This window comes from Aedes albopictus, chromosome 2, assembly GCF_035046485.1.
Source record: "Aedes albopictus strain Foshan chromosome 2, AalbF5, whole genome shotgun sequence".
NCBI classification, from domain to species: domain Eukaryota; kingdom Metazoa; phylum Arthropoda; class Insecta; order Diptera; family Culicidae; genus Aedes; species Aedes albopictus.
The window spans coordinates 512,858,698-512,877,394 of record NC_085137.1 but is presented as its reverse complement, the minus strand read 5'-3'; the positions used below and the strand labels follow the sequence as shown (position 1 = coordinate 512,877,394).

The 18,697-nt window shown below is 37.6% G+C and overlaps 1 protein-coding gene across 3 annotated transcripts in view; it reads left to right on the top strand.

Annotated features, from left to right (window-relative positions):
* Window positions 1-18,697, top strand: part of LOC109409765 (prominin-like protein) — a 176,830-nt gene continuing 158,133 nt past the window's right edge. For 2 of the 3 annotated variants that reach the window (XM_062854541.1, XM_062854539.1), the window contains exon 1: window positions 1-896. The gene's annotated coding sequence lies outside the window, so the exon portion shown is untranslated. The remainder of the gene's footprint in view (window positions 897-18,697) is intronic. The other variant, XM_062854540.1, reaches the window with a different exon arrangement.

Below are 18,697 nucleotides of genomic sequence, written 5' to 3'. Positions count from 1 at the left end.
CAAGTCAGTCTTGGAGTGTCTTTTGCTCGGTGTGGTTCGTCGCACGGCGAAGTTGCGTTCGGTCGCGAAACGGTTCCCCATTCGGACGGTCCGTGGAGGACCTTACATGTAGAAGCCAGACTTGTGTGTTTTTTTTTTGGTTCTTTTTTGCTCTGTGTGATTGGCCTCTATTCCTCTTGCTGCTGGTGCTGCTCAATCAAAAACAATAATTATTTTCTAGTTTTGCGTGCGGGTTGTGGACGAGTGAGGGAGGGAGAGCCAGCGTTGGATTTGCCTATTTTTCTGATGGATTGGTGCGGGGGCTAGTTCTTGTGGAGGATTGGTCAATCAAAAGTGGGGTGGTTGAAAAGTGCGAAATAATAAGCAAGAAGATGTATTGACGGCGAAAAATGCTGGGAGCAGTGGCAAAGTTTTTACTCGAGTGAATGTGGGTTATTCGAAAGTTTTTTTTGTCTGAAAATTTGAAATAGAGGAATTGATTCGTCAGTGTACTTTGTCGAGGGGCGGGACAGTGAAGGAGTGTTATCGTCATGTTTCACGCATGAAAACGTAACAAAATCAATCTAAAGGCAGTTTCTGTATGGAAAAGTGCGTATGCTCTCGGAATCAAGCCGAATTTCATTCATAGAGTTCGTCGATGAAATAATTTTAAAAGAAAAGTTATAGATCTTTGTTTAATTGAAAAAGCAAAAAAAAAATCTGCCCTCCTTTATCTTCTTCATCGGATACCAAAAAGGATGAATTTGGTCGTTTCGTAAGTGGTGGAAAATAACGAATGTGTGTGGAGAGAACAGGAGCAAAAGGAAAAGGATTGCGTTGCGTTCATTCCCGTCGGTTTGCGTGAAGGAGCGATTGTCTGAAGGCTGGCAGAGACAGCAGTCAGTGCAGCATAAAAGGTGAGTGGGTTTGCACACGATATCACAAACATTATGGAAGCATAAACAACATAAAGCAAGGTGCAAGAAGAATGAAAGATGGAACGGGAGGATATAGCGCAGATATAGCGAGCGGCTAACTTCTTCACCGACTCACAAACACTGTCGTTCGTTTGTGCAATGTTGTTTGTTGATGTTCTGCTTGTAGGTACTAGCGAAGCGGCTGTCACTTTTAAGCTCACGCACACTCGTGAACCGATTAACGGCGAGTTGTGGGTGTTCATTTTCATGCTTTTCCTATGCATACCATGGTCATACACGCAAAAACGGCTACGCTCAAAAATGTGTTCGGCCTGCACATTTTTAGTAAACATCCATGCCGCACATGACTGTGTTGGAAACACACATTTTTTTGAAATTGCTCGTACGCTTACATGAGCATATATTTTGCAATAATTTCGACATGGCAACCTCACTGGGTTTATAAACCACCTTCAAATACCGAAAAATATTGATATTTTGCAAAAATGTGAGCGTACGAGCAATTCAAAAAAATGTGTGTTTCCAACACAGTCCCTGTGCGGCATGGGCGCTACTCAAAAATGAGAGCTTTTATTTTAGAGAATAGGGTAAGCAGTTGAACATTGAAACAAGCATTAAAATACAATTAGGTATATATGTACAATTATTTTTTTAACTTTTGAAGATAAGGGGCATCTTTTTGTCCATTTGGACGACCCGTATGTATGCCATAAAACTTGTTTCTAATTGCCTAATTGTAATTGTAATTTTTATTAACGTCACGCAAACATCGGTTAAACCATTATTTAAGTCAAGGAATTTTCAAAATTTTATTTTACGAAACCTTTTGCGATTAATCCATATACTAACCCAATGAGAGTATATTACAGGTGAGGAAGAAGAAGAGATGGCTATGTATTAGTAAGCAAAGAAAAATGTAAACACAAATAGTGACGTCACTATTTGACACGCGTTCTTATGGGAGCTCGCTTTGCTTGTAGTAGTGACATGTTTGGCACCAGACACGGATCTTACGCACACGAAGTATTCTCACAGACAAACAGACATATTACTTAGAAAAAAATAGTTTCAAAAACATCGTTTGGCATCTTACTAGCACCCTCTTTAATGCACAATCCGAAGCATTCGTTTGCAGGTGTACTATCCCTCGGCTCAAAGTAATAATTTAGCAGGTGACGACTCCCCCGTGGCGTAACCCATTCATGAAAGATGAATAAAAGTTCATGATTGAGTCATTTTATGTAAACATTGACCGGCCTCGCGTTCATTTCTCTTCAAAAGTGAAACGTTATGTAGAAACAGCAGCGCCACCATGACACATGCGAACACAGTCCGAACCACACTGAATTTTCAAAATGACCGTTAAATCGTGCGACGATTGCGATTTGAGTGGTATGTCTGTTTGTCTGTGGTATTCTCTTCCCCACCTTTAATAGACTCTCATTGATACTAACCTATCACCTTACGCCTGGCATCGACGCACCAATGTGTGCACTCTCTGCCAACCATATCCTACCAACACTCCGACATCCGCAAGAATTTGTGCAGACGCAGAGGTAGATTTGGTCTGATGTGGATACAAACGATTGCAATCATCAATTCCTTCCCCTTCCTCACATTGACCTGTAATCTGACGTGGCAGGCGCCATTATCGCCTAAAAATAGAAGATCACCAACGCTCGCACACTGAAGATGGCTGCTATTCCCCGACAGATAACCTCATTGGTTCTTTGAGTGAGTTTAGCTGGTCTGGCGATACTGGAGTAGCATTCTACCAAGATGTTCTACCAAGATGTTCTAAATTTTATCTTTTTGTATTATTTAAAAAACGCCACTGATAACTTTTAGGTTATTCTCTTAAAATTTCCCTAAAAATTTGTATTTGTTCTTAAAAATCTCTTTCAGAAATAATTGCAGAAATTTTCTGAGAATTTCGTCAAAAACTTGTGAAAAATGCAAAGTTTCTGTTCATTATCCTGTGAAAACATGTACTCAGTAAGCTATAAGATATGTCAATAGATTTTTTTTCCATCCAATCGAAGATTTCTCTATGACTGAAAAAAGTCCCTGTAGCTTTCTCCAGAGTTGTCTCTCTTTAATCTCCAGACATTTTGCTTAAAAATCCAATGCAGTTTTTCTAAAAATTGTAACAGACATATTTCCAAGAAATTCTACTAAAATTTTGTCAAAACAATTTTAGTGTTCAGACAGGAACCACCTCAAGAATGTCAGAATTTATTAAAAAAAACTGCCATTGATCCTTCAGAAGTTCAGTTCCAGTTTTGCCAGAAATAACTGAATACTGTGTTTTATTTTGAAATATAAATCTTTACGGTAAAAAATCCCTTTTCTAATTCGGCTACCAATTTTCATTGATTTTTTTTCAGGAGCCAGTTGACAGGTTTTTAAGGAAGTTTCTTATGGTTGTTCGAAAACTCCACTACAAATATGTACAAAAAACTTTCAAAAAATGTCCTAATAATACCACCAGGAAATCTCTACATTTTTTCCATGATCTGCTTTTCTGCCGATTATAATTATAAGATTTCAAACAAGTTTTGAAATGAAGACGAAAAAACTTAAAAACCTCCCTTTGAGGATCTGCAAACAGGAATTTCAACAGAAGTCTCACCAAGAATTTGAGCCAATGCCTTTGTAAATCTCACTTGAAAATTCTTATGGTTTTCCATATTGATCTTCCCTCACTATTTTTACTGTTGGATAGAACTGAATCAGAAAACACAAACATTTAAGCTATCTCAAAATCACACATTTGAAATATAGAACGAATGGTTATTGCGTTGCGTTGTAACGGAGTAATTCGTAGATTGCACACATTAATACTTCTATTCTAATTACTTATGGAATGCTATTTTGGAAGGAACAGTTATGTAATCATAGGTTGAAGTAAAAATGACATGTCAAGGAGTAGGATATTTGGAAAGAGTTGATGCGACAAGATTCATATTGTGTAAGTGTATTAGAGTTGACCATGTATATGTGTTGGTGTGAGATTTTGTCATTCCATGAGCCTTTTTGCTTCAAGGATGGGGAACAGGCGTTTATACTGCTCACCTTATTATGTCGAATTCGTTTATTTGCACCGCCTGCACCGCTTTGCCACCGGGTGTAGCAAACTTGCACCGAAACCGTTCGTTTATTCGCAGGTACTGTTCTGTTTTGACACCCGATTGGCACCGGTGCAAGAAAATGCTACACCCAGTTTGAGCGCGGTGTAGCAGGTACAAAACTAGTTCTACCAATACATGCATATCGCTGAACTTGTATCGTGGTTTTGTTTTGGTATGAATGATGATTTTCTCTTCGGCATTAGGTAAAAAGTTTTCTTGAATATTCATTTAACGGCAAATCTGTGCGTTTAAAAATTATTTAAACTTGATCGATGATTATCACGTCTTTCAATCAACTTCTGAGGAATCTCCAAAGTTTATCGGTAACATTAAATTTCAAAGAGTTGATTCAACGTGTATATTTTTCCCATTACTATTTTGTTTTTTGATTATCGCAAATATGTGGATTACTTTTAATGATTTTTATCATTGGAATTTTCTGTCGCATGGCGATTTATTAATTATGGAAAAAATTTACGCAATAATGTTTTGATAAGCCCAGAATAGAATAAAAATCTATATATTCAAATTGGACTGAAATATTACTGAACTAACATTTTGTAGGTTCAAACAGTTTCAAAAACCGTAAATGTTATTTTTTTTCTCACAACAAATATTGAATTTTTGAATTACATTCAAAGTCAAACAAATTTCACTAAATGATGCTTAAAGCGTTTTTAATATGAGTTGCGTTTCAATAACGTTATGTTTAGGGACAATGGAAATTCGCGATTTCGCGGAGGCCGCGAAATCCGCGAAATTGGACTATGACCACGAAATGTGAGAAATTGCGCGAATTGCCGCGAAATTTGATAAATTTGTAAAAATACCCTGCAAATTTCGATCAATTATAAATATTTTAGTATAAATTGACTGATAACTGTAGACAGTATAAAGTAAGTTACAAGTTTATGACATATTAGACAGTATGCTTCGTTATACTTTTTATCAAATTTGTTGCTTTTTTGGGTAAATTTATGATTACGCCTCACAAAACAAAGTAAATCATTCATATGACATGCAAATTTGGAGTTTTTTTCAACAAAACGGTCAAAAATATGAGACCGCGAAATTGCCGCGAAATTCACAATAGTAGTCCGCGAAATTTAAGAAATTTTGCCGCGAATTTCCATTGTCCCTAGTTATGTTCTAAAAAGCATTTATTTATTTTTCTTTTTACGTTGTAGCTAAACGTTTTCTATTGAACTGCTTTAACATTTTTTGTGTTTAAATTGTGCACGTAGATCGTTTACGATTGTATGTTAGCATCCTTTTTTATTGGGCAACAGAAATTGTTAAATTCTAAAAAGTTGCTTTTAATTGAAAAGTTCTGATATTACGATAATTTGAAGAAGATAAATAATGTAGGAGTGTTAAAACATTGGATAACAATTTTTAAGTAACATTTATTATTACAAGTTTACCATGTTCAGGTGGATTACTGAAAACTTCTAAAATTGTTAAATTGGATATAGCAAGTAACATTAAAAAAAATAAAAATAATTTTGTTCATCACGGAGATCATGATAATCTTGATTATGTTTATTTTTGATATCCTTTATTGTTTCCATTGACGCTCTCACGCGCTCTTACTAATACCATCATAAGCTGTTAACAAATTGCACCGAAACCGTTCGTTTTTCCGGTGTCAATTGCTACACCGGTGCAGTGCACCGTCGGGAATAAACGAATTCGACATTTAGTTAAGCGTCATTGATCGCTCTCTTAAATGATAAGAAACACGTTATGTAGATGGCAACTAGGAATAGTAAGGAAGAGAAGATATCTATTTATCAAGACGCCGGCGTCTCACCGACGCCCACGTAAATAGAAAGGAGTTGGGTTTTTTGTACAGGTATGGTCTGGAATTCAATATAATTAAGTTATGCACAGAGAAAAAAAAAACGCCGAATGTGGAGACAAAATCGCGTTTGACTTCCCAACAGCAGAATTCGATCGTGACAGGCTTATCAGTCCACAATTAGGACAATACTAAACTTTATTTAACAATTTAAATTACAACTTCCAGAGAAAGTATCTCGTAGTACAGAGAATCTTGGTACAGGGTTGAATCTGCGACGGGGTTTCGGTGTCATGGATGTTCTGACCGTTACAGTATACATCGTGGGTGGCTATACAATGCTCTGCCTCATATGTTGAAAAATCTAACACGTAGTGTTGCTAAAATAACGTTTGGGATTAACGTCTTTTTCTACGTGCGTGTAAGAGTTGGTCGAAACAAGCATCACATTGTATACCTGGCCACGTTCTTACAATCGCTAGGAAAGGGTAGGAATGTTAGTTTAACGTCTACTTAAGGAAAAGGAATTTGTGTTAATAAAATGATATCTTATAATTGGTTGACCGATTTAAAAAGCCTTTGAACAATAAACACTTTGACGAAAAAGTCTTTGTTTTAGTTGATTTATAAAAAGTGAACCCCTGGCCAAGTTCGCAGGGGTTGACGGTATTAAAGTGAAGGAGTTTCATTTTGATTATTGTAATGTAGTGTTCTTTAGTGAAACATATCACCTTTTTAACACTTTAATGCGCCTCCAACGGTTCATCACGAACCGGCTGCTGCAGATGGAGTATGGCTGATCATATGCATCAGACATGCTCGATAAACACGGAGGAACCGCCAGGGCTCAGTAGAGTCTATTCCCAAGCAACAGTTCCAAGTCGGTTGGATTTGAGAAGGTTTTGATGATCGTTACAAATCCTAATAAAAGTATTATAGGATTTGTGACAGGTTTTGAAACCTTTAACAGCCAGCTGACTTTAAAATGTTGTTTGGGCTCTATTTCCCACGTTTCTCGGTTGATTTTGATTAGTAATTCATTAATGTCATAGTCGCTTTTTCGATTTTTTACCATGTTAGTTGGTCATATTTTCTTTAAATAATGCAATTAAAATCAACCGACGAATTGATAGTGGGAAGGAGATTTGCAGCACTTAATTGTGCTGATAGATTCGAAGCTAACGTGCGAACATTTAAACGCATTGTTGACATCAATGCGTTCGACGTGACATTTTGGACAAAAGCTGACTGCTTTTTATTAACTGAACAACTTTACTTTTGTATGACTAGGTTGACATTTCTAGGCCACGCATGAGAAAATGACATGGTTTATCGAGGTAGGACCGATAGGATAGAACGAATTTGAATATTTTTCATAGTATTTGTAGGGGGATGAATACATAATAGTTGACAAGCAATTTTTGTTTTATTATAATCAACTGACCAACTTTGCGTATTTTTGTTCTTTTCTTAGATAGTGTTATGACACCAACAGAAAAATATCAGGAGTTCAGTTACATGTTTCTGTGGGTTTTTCACCGATGACAATTTAAGGACACAAGAGATGAACACAGAGAAGTATAAATCAAGAAAACAATTTGACAAAGAATCGACTATATTTTAACATACGGGTTCGACTGATTCGATGAATCTATCTAGAAGTATCTAGAAGACAATTGAGGCTAAGATTGGAAAATAGCTTGCAGTTGGGACTAGACTAAAATAGTGGCCAATAGAAAACAATGCGCTAGACAGCATTATTATTCATTTTTTTTAAATATTTACCCGTAGGCTTTTCGACGGTTGACAGTACGGTATTTAGCTGAGTACGAAGATACGGATTAGTTGGTGTACAGATGACAGGGTTCTCACGGGAAGTGCTTCAAGCAAGGCTTACATAACAACTGACAATAAAGAAACCTATTTTCCTTGACTTTCTACTGACCGAACACATGTGTTTTTGTTAATCTCCTAGGCATTATTAAGACATGACGTATGTGCATGACGCAACAACTACCAGGACACAGTTCCATACGTCTCTTTTTAATAACGACATTCAGCATATTTCCAATAAAACTATACTTCAATAAAGCAATGACTAAAACTGGTATGATAGAACAGATCAGAATGACTTAATTGACTATTACCTTGGGAATCTACTTTGAATAACTGACAAATTGACAAGAACCTAACTAAATACATGGACCATACTACAAAAAACCAATTGACAAAAAGAAAAAAAGGGAAACCTTTATTATAACTATTTTTGTTCAACGCAGGCCAAAACAGTGTCGACTTGGGCCACGATATGCCTACGTACTTCTGTGTGTTGAAACAAAAATAGAGGCTCATAGAAGCAAACGTAGGGAAAGGGTGCGGTGTTAGAACATAAGCACAGTGTGCTACCGCCGTAATCACTATGAAAAAAAAAAAAAAAAAAAAAAATTATAAAAAGTGAACCGTTCAGTAACTCGAGATTTGCAATACAAACAGTTTAAAAAAAGTTTGCAAATCAGTCAGCTAGGAAGGTTTTGTAATATCGTGATCACCGCAGCGGCACTTTTTAAAAACACCATTTCGAGATATTCGCGTTTGAAGTTTCGCGCTTTGCCTTGTCCTTATGAAGGACACTACAATGGGCTGCAACTTTGGTTCCAGTGCTCCAATTTTTATGCAATTTCGATGTGTATTGTTTAACTAGTATACTTTCAGATAAGGTACCCCGGGGCAAGTGGGACTTAAAAAAATGCTAGTTTGCTTTTGTCAAGCCAAAAAATTCTAAACATAAATAATTTTATAATTCCAATGGTTCTGAAAGACATTGTTGGTATATTTCTTCTTATTACCGGGCATTAAAACTGTTTCAAAATTTTTAGATTCTGTATATTATGCATATGATGAAAAGTGGAGCAGATCTTCATTTACACCGTATCACGGGGCAAGTGGGACCTATTCGGAATTTTTGTACAAATGGCTTAATAAAGTTGCTGCATATATGTAATGTAGCATAAATTATAGATATATTATGCGAATAACTATGTTTAGCGATTTATGTTGGAAAAGTTTTGTGGTATCGTGCATAAATTACGTAACACATATAATAACGAATCACTGAAAAAAATGATTATACTCTAGCACCTCTTGCAAAACAAATTGATTTTATTTATACAAAAAGCGCCCTATGGTTAAATGCCGAAAGATTTCCAAACTTGCTTTTCATATTACGTAGTTGATGAAACTCGCCAAAAGATTTTTCAAGATTTACAGATGTTATGTTTACCCTAACATAATTTTACGATCATTAAAGAAAGATTTTTAAATCGTGAACTTTGAATAAGTCGTTTTCCATTTCTTTTCATACTCTATGACCGGTTCCTTAATATTCAGAAAAACTCATTATGCAGCAAAAAACGAAAAAAATAATAGAGTTTGAAAAAGTATGATAAATAGATGATTTCGGTTCTATCCAAGACTTCACCATTTTAAACAATAGCTTCATCATCAGAATAGAAGTAATTAAGTGTAATTCAACGATTGTTTACTTAAGACGCCGATTTTTACTTCACTTTTGTGTAAATTTCGACTTAGGCTGAAGAAAGCGAGATCAAACTATGAGTTGTGTTTGTTTACTCTCATAGGTCTCACTTGCCCCAGATGCTGAAATGCACTGGGACAAGTTAGAGCAGTTAACTAAAGGTAAAAAATGAAAATAAATTACAGCTTTTTCGCTTAAAATAATTTGCAAGCACTCCAAAAATTATCCTGAAACCGAAAAAGTTTTACTTTATTTGTTATTTTATTTTTAAACGACGAAAGTAGTAGAGTATGTTAATCTCACTTAGTGAATTGAAAATTACATATGATCAACAATAACATGTATGGACTCTTTATGGTGAGAACAATTACAATTTTTGAATTCAAAGTATCCGTTGGTGTGATACCTATGTTTTCTATGAAGAATGTTTGCCTTAAAACTATAAAATAAAAACAAATATAGCTATAGGTCTCACTTGCCCCGGGGTGCCTTAATGCAATGAAAAAGTTCGATTTTGTATCACCAACTAAAACATGTGCTGAAAGTTTTTTTTACAAATCTTTCAAATTGTATTTTTATACTTTATTTGTTAACCACTTCGTTCCTTTAAAACTCAATGTTCAGCAAAAATAAAGCTTCTGCTCACACTCAATCCTTCAGCACTTTTTTTTGACGAATTAGAACAGCTGAACTATTTCGGTAGCATCGGTAATCGATTTTACTGAGGCTCAGTACATCAACTGTCAAAAAGGTGCAAAAGGTAAACAATGCATTATAACTGCATTCAGCTGTTCTATTTTCGTCAAAAACATACCGAACACGGTATTCTAAATTAAGTGTGCTGGATGAACAACTTTTTGCACAAACAAAGCCTTATTGTGTATTATAAAATTATGAGAGATTGAATTATGAAGTTATACAAATTTGCAATGTAAATGTAGGGGTATTAGGGGCATAATGGACACCCTAAGCAAATGAGTACGTTAGGCCTGTATAACAGAGTAAAACTAAACATATTATCAGTTGTCTTACAACTTCAACTTGTTTCCTACGTCTTTCAATCATTTACAGCAGGTAGAATGTCTTTGTTGTAAAGAAATAATGAATTGTAAACCGTGTGTTTTTCAGTGTTGGCAGGAAAGGTACGGGGCGAAATGGACACCCCTGCATATTTTATGCTAATTCTTTGGTTACATCGACCAGTTAAGTAATTTGCCTACGGAGATCAATACCACAGATATAGTACTCCATCGTAGACGAGTTTACATAACATCAAAGTTAATTAAATAAACGTTAGGCTAAAATAATCGGATTGATTTTTTCCAAACTCTCTAAAACGCCTAACAGTATGCAATGTGCGCACATCCATTCGTAATGGCCAGTGTTCATTTCGCCCCGAATCGATTACAAAATTAAAATTGCTATTTTAAGTAAATTCTGATCAAAAATAAAATACTTCATCCATTGCTAAATCTTCGTATACATGTAGATGAGGTAACAATTCACTTGTTTTTATGTTGGATACACTTAAACACTCGTAATACCTTATTTGATGCTGCTACGAAATTATAAGAATTTCACCATATGAAAAACATATTTCAATTTCAATGATATTTCGGTTATTTTGGAGAAACATAAATGATAGTTTTGAAAAATAGAACCATGACTTATTCCTTTACGCTTATGCATTAAAAGTTCTACATAAAATTCAACGGTTTCGGTAAAAAACAGGGGTGTCCATTTCGCCCCGGATGTCCATTATGCCCCTAATAGCATAGCATAGCATAGCATAGCATAGCCGACCGTACACATCCTGGGGTGGCTGTCGATAGAGACGTTTAATGCGCCAGAAAAGCTGCCTTGGGGCTTGACAGACTTTTCATTGAACGACCTCTTTGTTCGACACCTGCTCAGGTCCTTACGATCAGCGGGGATGGGGAGGAAATGTTGATTAGATATGTACTCAGAATATGTCCAAGCACTTGGCCCACTTCATAGTTATCTGGAGTTGGAAGTTGGATGGGATTTATGGGAAGCTTTCCGTGCCCGGGTGTCCATTATGCCCCTAATCCCCCTAAATACAGAACTTCTGGTAAAATAGTGTGAAATTAATCATTTTAGATACGAAAAAAATGTATCGTTAATAAAATCATCCATGACCTTGTTTGGTTTCCTTGGCAGTTGAGAGCTTTACTGCGCAGAAAGATTTCCCACCGATGGAAACATCCCTCCAAACGCTCAAACACAAGGTCAGCTGCTCCCCTAGCAAGCCAAAATCAACAAAGCATCTCTTTGTCTCCTGTATCGAACGGAACGTGTGCTCACTCGCAAGGATATTTGGGGGTATGAAAGCACATTTCACAGTTTCCCCCATTTCTTGCAAATGATGCGCTTGGTGTTTTCTTTGTTTGCTTCGTTTCTACGTAGCTAGAAAACATTTGTGTTCTCTTCTATGCCAACTGAATGTCGATCTTAAACTTTTACTTTGTAAGTCTGATTCAATTTAGATAATAAATAGTCATGCTGAAGATGACGGGTTCGATTCCCGGTCGGTCCAGGATCTTTTCGTAAAGGAAATTTCCTTGACTTCCTTGGGCATAGAGTATCTTCGTGCCTGCCACACGATATACGCATGCAAAATGGTCATTGGCAGAGGAAGCTCTTAGTTAATAACTGTGGAAGTGCTCATAGAACACTTATCTGAGAAGCAGGCTTTGTCCCAATGAGGACGTTACGCCAAGGAAAGAGAGAGAGAGATATAATATATAGTCAAGCTATACTTAGATTATTTTTGTTACATTGATCTGTATTAGTTGCTCAGGCCCATACAACCGCAGCGATAAACGCACGGGAGGCGGTTTCGATTCCCGGTCGGTTTAGAAACTTTCCGTATTCTTTATAAGATTTTTTTTTGACTTGCATGCCACACGACTCACAAATGCAAAACTGTAGAAGTGCTCATACAACTGATGCTGAGAAGCAGGCTTTGTCCCAGTGAGGATGTTACGCCAAGGAGAAGATGATTAGTTGCTCGTTTATTAGATCCCACTGGTACGGTGAGCAACTCGCTGTCTAATGTTGATTAAATATCAGACATTCAACCCAGGCTTCAAATTTTTGTACGATCCCTCATATTTTACCATTATCATCTACTCATCATCACCAACCAGTCAAGGTTCTTCCTTTCTACCAACAGTTCATCAAACATAGTGTACGATTTTTTTCTGGTTGGGTGACTACCACCAACCATCACTACTGGCTGGCTACGATGGAGGTGATGATGATGATGCGGCTAGTTGCCTTTTTGCATTATTACCGGTTGTGTGTGTGTACTTTGTATGTGCGTCTGTGGCTTGTCCAACCGTAAAAATGGAAAACAATGATGATGGGTGATGTGCCGCCGCCCCTCTATAAGCTACTGTTGGCGCTGTCGGACAACTACTATATGCACAATGTTGGCTTTGCAAATCTCTGATGAGCAAATATTGAGCTTGCCGGGCCGGAGGTTCAGATAAGATAGTACTACTGGAAAGAGATTCTTTGTTAGATTATTCTATGAGTAGTTGTTCTATGTCATACAAGTTAGAAAATTTAATTCATTTGTGGTGAGTATGAGGATTGATCAAAAGCTTGTGGTTTTTACTTGAAAAGTCAGACTGTAGCTGTTATTTAACCCTTTGAAGCCGGAATTTTTTCAAGCGTTATTCTGGAGTTTTGGTATTCAATAGTATAAAAACGGTAGAATATTATGCGGAATATTTTTTCTGGACATCCTAGGTCATCCAAACTGTTCTTAAGTTTAGATCCTAAAGTCTACGGGTGTAACGGTAACAGCATTCATTATACAAAGCTGCGGTTTGTAATCTATCATGTCCAGTAAGTCTTTTGAAAGGTAAATAGACAATATCAGATCAGTCAGGATATCCTAGGTCATCCAAACTGTTCTTGAGTTTAGATCCTAAAGTCTACGAGTGTAACGGTAACTTCCTTCATTGATAGCAACGATTTGTAATCTACCATGTCCAGCAAGTCTTCTGAAAGTTACAGTGGTTGTTTTTATCAACTAAGCTTCATAACAGTAAGCAGCCCATAATATCCCAAAAATATATAACAACACGTATTGTTCCTCCAACTGCTTTGGTAAGTACAGTGGATTATGTAACACCTTACCGTAGTTGCAAAAGCTATTATCACAAGTGTAGACCTGAAGCTATGGCCTCCGGAGTAGTGATGTTGATCTGGAATATCTCGAAACTATATTGAAATGACTCATGATATGCCAGGGGGATTACATATTACAGTCTAAAGTTCATTGTTAGACTAAAAACTGTTACTATCAACAGCTAAACTTCAGGATAGTTTGGACGGCCCTCAATGTCCCAAACGTTCATAAAAATATATAGTAGACTTCAGGTTGGTCCAGCCACCGCTATTGATTATGAAACATTACTCAGTATGTCAGATATAGCTGATGTTAGGAGTCTAGACCTGAAGTTCTGAGCTCATAGATAGTTTGGCTGACCTGGAACATTCCCATAGTGTCTCTTAATGACATTTGAGATTTCAAGAGCTTTACGGATCTCAGCAGATTATGCTGTGCTATTATTTATGGTGAAAACACATAAAGTTTTTCTTGTAGATTTAAAGGGCTTCATTTTAGAACAGTTTGAATGCCCGTGAATGTCCCAAAGGTTTATTATAAAAAAGGAGACTTCAGATTGCTCCAGTAACTGCGGTTGATTATGCAGCGTTATTCAGTATAACAGATATGGAAACAGTTACGAGTGTAGACCTGAAGTCCTGAACTCCAAGGAAGTTTGGCTGACCTAGAATATCCCTGTAGTGTCTCTAAATGACATTCGAGATTTCAAAAGCTTCGTGGATCTCAGCAGATTAGTATCAGTACTAGTACTCAGAATAATAGACATGGATACTGTTACGCACGCCCGTGCCCGTGAAGTGGCGCCAAGGGAGGGGTATTTCCCAATTTCGGCAAAAGGTGGAGGGGCGCCTAGTACATAGAGCGTCGGTTATATGCGGGGTGTAACAACCAACAACCACCCCCCCCCCCCCCCGATGCACGGGCTTGCTGTTACGAGTGTAAACCTAAAGTCCTGAACTCCAAGGTAGTTTGGCTGACCTGGAAAATCCCTGAAGTATCTCTAAATAGTATTATGTATGGCGAAAACACATAAAGTTATTCTTGTAGATTTGCAGCACTCCATAATAGAACAATTTGAACGAACCTGAATGTCCCAAAGGTTTATAATAAAAAAGTAGACTTCAAATTGGTCCAGTAAACACGGATAAATATGCAACGTTACTCAGTATAACAGATATGGTTGTTGTTACGAGTTTAGACCTGAAGTCCTGAACTCCAATATAGTTTGGCTGACCTGGAATATCCTTGTAGTGTTTCTGAATGATATTTGAGATTTCAAGAGCTTCGTGGACCCTAGCAGATTATACAATACTATTATATATGGTGAAAACACAAAGTTATTCTTGTAGATTTGAAGGACTTTATTATAGAACAGTTTTGGCGACCCTAGATGTCCCAAAGGTTTATAATAAGCTAATAGACTTCAGATTGCTCCAGTAACTGCGGTTGATTATGCAGCGTTACTCAGTATAACAGATATGGCTACTGTAACGAGTGTAGACCTGAAGTCCTGAACTCCAAGGTAGTTTGGCTGACCTGGAATATTCCTATAGAGTCTATAAATGACATTGTAGATGTTAAGAGCTTCACGGATCCCAGTTTATGCAATGCTATTAATTGTGGCGGAAATACATAAAATTATTCTTGTAGATTTGAAGGACTTCACTATAGGACAGTTTGGAACACCTAGAGCATCCCAAAATATTAAATTCCTTTTGATATTCTTGACGAAGGCTTATTGAATACATATAAACGAAACTCACATCCGAGTTCAGCTTTTAGAACAACTGGTATGTCAATTATTTTGTTTTTCCAAATTTCATGGTGTTCAGGATGTTCTAGGTTATCAATGAAGTCCCAAATACAAATATTCCCATTTTTCCTTAATAGAGGACTCAATTTGCAACATCTTTGCCGAGGACAGTATTCTGTTTTATCGAATGGGTGAATTTATACAGCCGTTTCTATGTTGGGGTCTTATATGACCCCTCCGGCTCCAAAGGGTTAAATTGGAATTGAAGGAGCTGACCGTGACCATCCCTCGTACTATTTGAACATAGAGCTTGCTGACGTTTATTCACCTCTCTCTTTCAAGCATGCAGGCGGGATAGGATTTGTTTTCATCGGGAAACCTTTCTTGATGACAACAAATCCTATTCCGCCTGCATGTTTGAAAGAGAAAGGTGAATAAACGTCAGCAAGCTCTATTGAAATACTGCTTCGTGTACTTGTCGATTCTTTCCCCTTTGTAATAAAGAGTTGTATGTTCTAAAAAAATATTGTCTCGGAAACTCGATTCCGGCATATTAGAGTGTAACTCAGATTCAGTACCCCGCTGGCTGGTCCCAAACTTAATTGCATCAATTAAAAGTGTCTCCGTATTCAATTCCATCATCGCCATGCCGATCCGTTTCCCTCTTTCTCGGGCAACCGAGAGCCGGCGACTGACTGTGGGGCATGATAAATTCAAAGTAATTAGCCATATTGTCACCAATTAGTTCCGCACCCGTCGCATTCTGCGGGATAAGTTGGAATCCGAATGTGGACAAAAATACAGTCTAACGGTAACGCTCCAACACCCGATTGGAACCGTGTGATCCGGATTCCGGCGCACACTTATTTCTACTCGCAATCAACCAGTCGCAGCCGCAGCACATTACTTGCATGCCAATTGAAACCGAACAATTCCCATTTTGTCCACTCTCGCGTCGTCAAGATCTCGTCTACGCGTGGCTGCTGCAATGGATGACTGCGCGCGATACGACCAAGAGCTGCTGCACCACTTCGCTTCAATTAGCCTCCACTTCATTGCACTTGCATTTTAAAACTTACTGCGCGCGCGAGAGAGCACAAAAGTACAGTTATGCTCGTAGGAGCCCTCCGGTTTTTCGCTGAATCAGCCTGCAGCCAGCAGCCAGCCTCGTCATTATTTATCCGATGGAATGGTTGTGGTTCTACGGATCTCTTCAGCCAGCCAGCCGTCAAGCTGCGCGCAAGTTTCAACGACCTTCAACAAGTCGCCAGCCAGCTGCAGAGTCGGCTCTCAAGAACAAGTACCTCTACTACCTCTAAAAGCAGCCAAGTAATGCACCGCGTTGCGACATTTGTGCAAACTTCCATCTCGAGCTAGTTGGTGGTAACCTTTGGTGGAACCATTTGTAGTTTGTGCTAAGATAATGGTTTCGTGAGATCGTGGAACTGTGATTTGAATGAGAACCGCTGAGACTTAATGTTTGTTGGTGATAATTGTAGACTCAAAAGACACAAATCTACAGAATAATTGCCCATTGCTTATTGCCTAACAATATGTCCCATTAAACTGTTCATGATATAGCAGAATGTCACGCGAGGGAACTCCATCCTCCTACATAAAAGTAATCAACTAATCAACACAACGAAAACATTTTTCCGTTTTCTTTCTCAACGAACTACCACGTGTGTTTACTGTTTATAGTGCTCGAACCATAAAGAATAGATTCGTCATACCAATAGGCCCAAGTTTGTGCAATGATATTTTTCAATGTTTGTTGTTTACCTTTGTTCAAATGTGGTGGAGAATTTGTTTCTCACAACCTTCAGTTTTATTTCAAAAACACAGCACGTTAGCTTGTTTTTTTTTCAAGCTGAGCACTTGAATCAAAACCGTAGATACTGAAGGATGAATACTTTTCCATTTGTTTGTCTTTATTAACGAGATTTTCAGCCCCAAGCTGATTCATTTGGAAAATAGCTATGTTTCTCGCCTATCCCGAACAGAAGAAAATATCAACAGCATAATAAAATATGTTATTTTGGCTTAATAACATAATAATGGAATCAGTAATTGTTATGCTATTAGCATAACATATTATGTTATAAAGTTATCTATCATAAGCGGCAAAATAACAAATATCATAACAAGAATATGTTCCTGCAAGACTAATTTAATAACATGTTTTGTTTGATTAATTACAACTTAATAACAAGAAATTTGTGAACTTGTTATTGTTGTGTTATTGGTCATCACAATTTGTACATTCTCGATAGTAGAATACAACAAAATATATTATTGAAATGTTATCTTGTGGATATATTCTAATAACTTGAACATAACAAAATAAGATTGCCCAACAAAACATGTTATTTAAAAGATATATTTTGATAAGTTAACAATAACAAATTATGATATAAGAACAGGCTATGTGATTCTGTTGTTATCAGTTTCCTATTCTCCTCTGCTCGGGATCTTCTAAAGGAAGACGTTTTGACTTGATAGCACTACTGATCTCTGTTCGAGCATACATTCGAGTTACAGTTTCCCATACCCATTGGCCGAGTTTTCCTCGCGTCGTCTTACTGCCGGGGGGGCGCGATTGGCCAGTATGCCAATTACCAATCACGAAAAACGCCCCATCGCGCACATCGTGGTAAACAGCGAAAATATGATCGAAAAGCAGTTTTGTTTTTCTTTCGGCGAACATGAAACTCTGCGTGGTTCCGCATTTTACATCGAATCGTTTCCATTTGGCACTGCTTGGCACTGACCTTGGCAATCGAAGACGACTGCGGGCTGGCCGGCGATGTTGGTTGCTTGATTGCTTGGCTGACCGGTTTGGATTTTTCTGGGTCGATTCACGATTGAGCAGTTAGCGCCACCTACCTGTTTACGTGGGCATTGGCAAGCAGGCGAAACCATCGTTTGCGCAAAATCTGGGCTGGGCTGGTGAATTTAAGTTTTATAAGGCTTATGGCGTTTTAAGCAGAATGAAAACTTGATCATGACAATTTAAGAATAATGCTTGTTATACTAATTGTCTACTTCTCATTTTATTTCATTTCATTCTCATTTATTTAGTATTACATCAAATTCAAGATTTCTTTCCCGCCCATTCTGCAGCCCGCTGTGGAAGTTCCATGAAGAGCATTGTTGTGAAATCCTCCAGGAATTCCGATTGGGGGATTCTTCCAGATGTTCCACTGGGATTTTCTTCTGGGAGTGCATCGCTCTAACAACTCCACCGGGAATTCCATTGTGTGTTCCACCTGAAATGCTTCCCGGAGTTCCACTACGATTTCCTCTAGAAGTTTCATCGGAAATTACTCTAGGAGCTTCATTGGGAGTTTCTTTTTAAGAAGATTGACTAAGATTTCTTCTAGGAATTCCACTAGGAA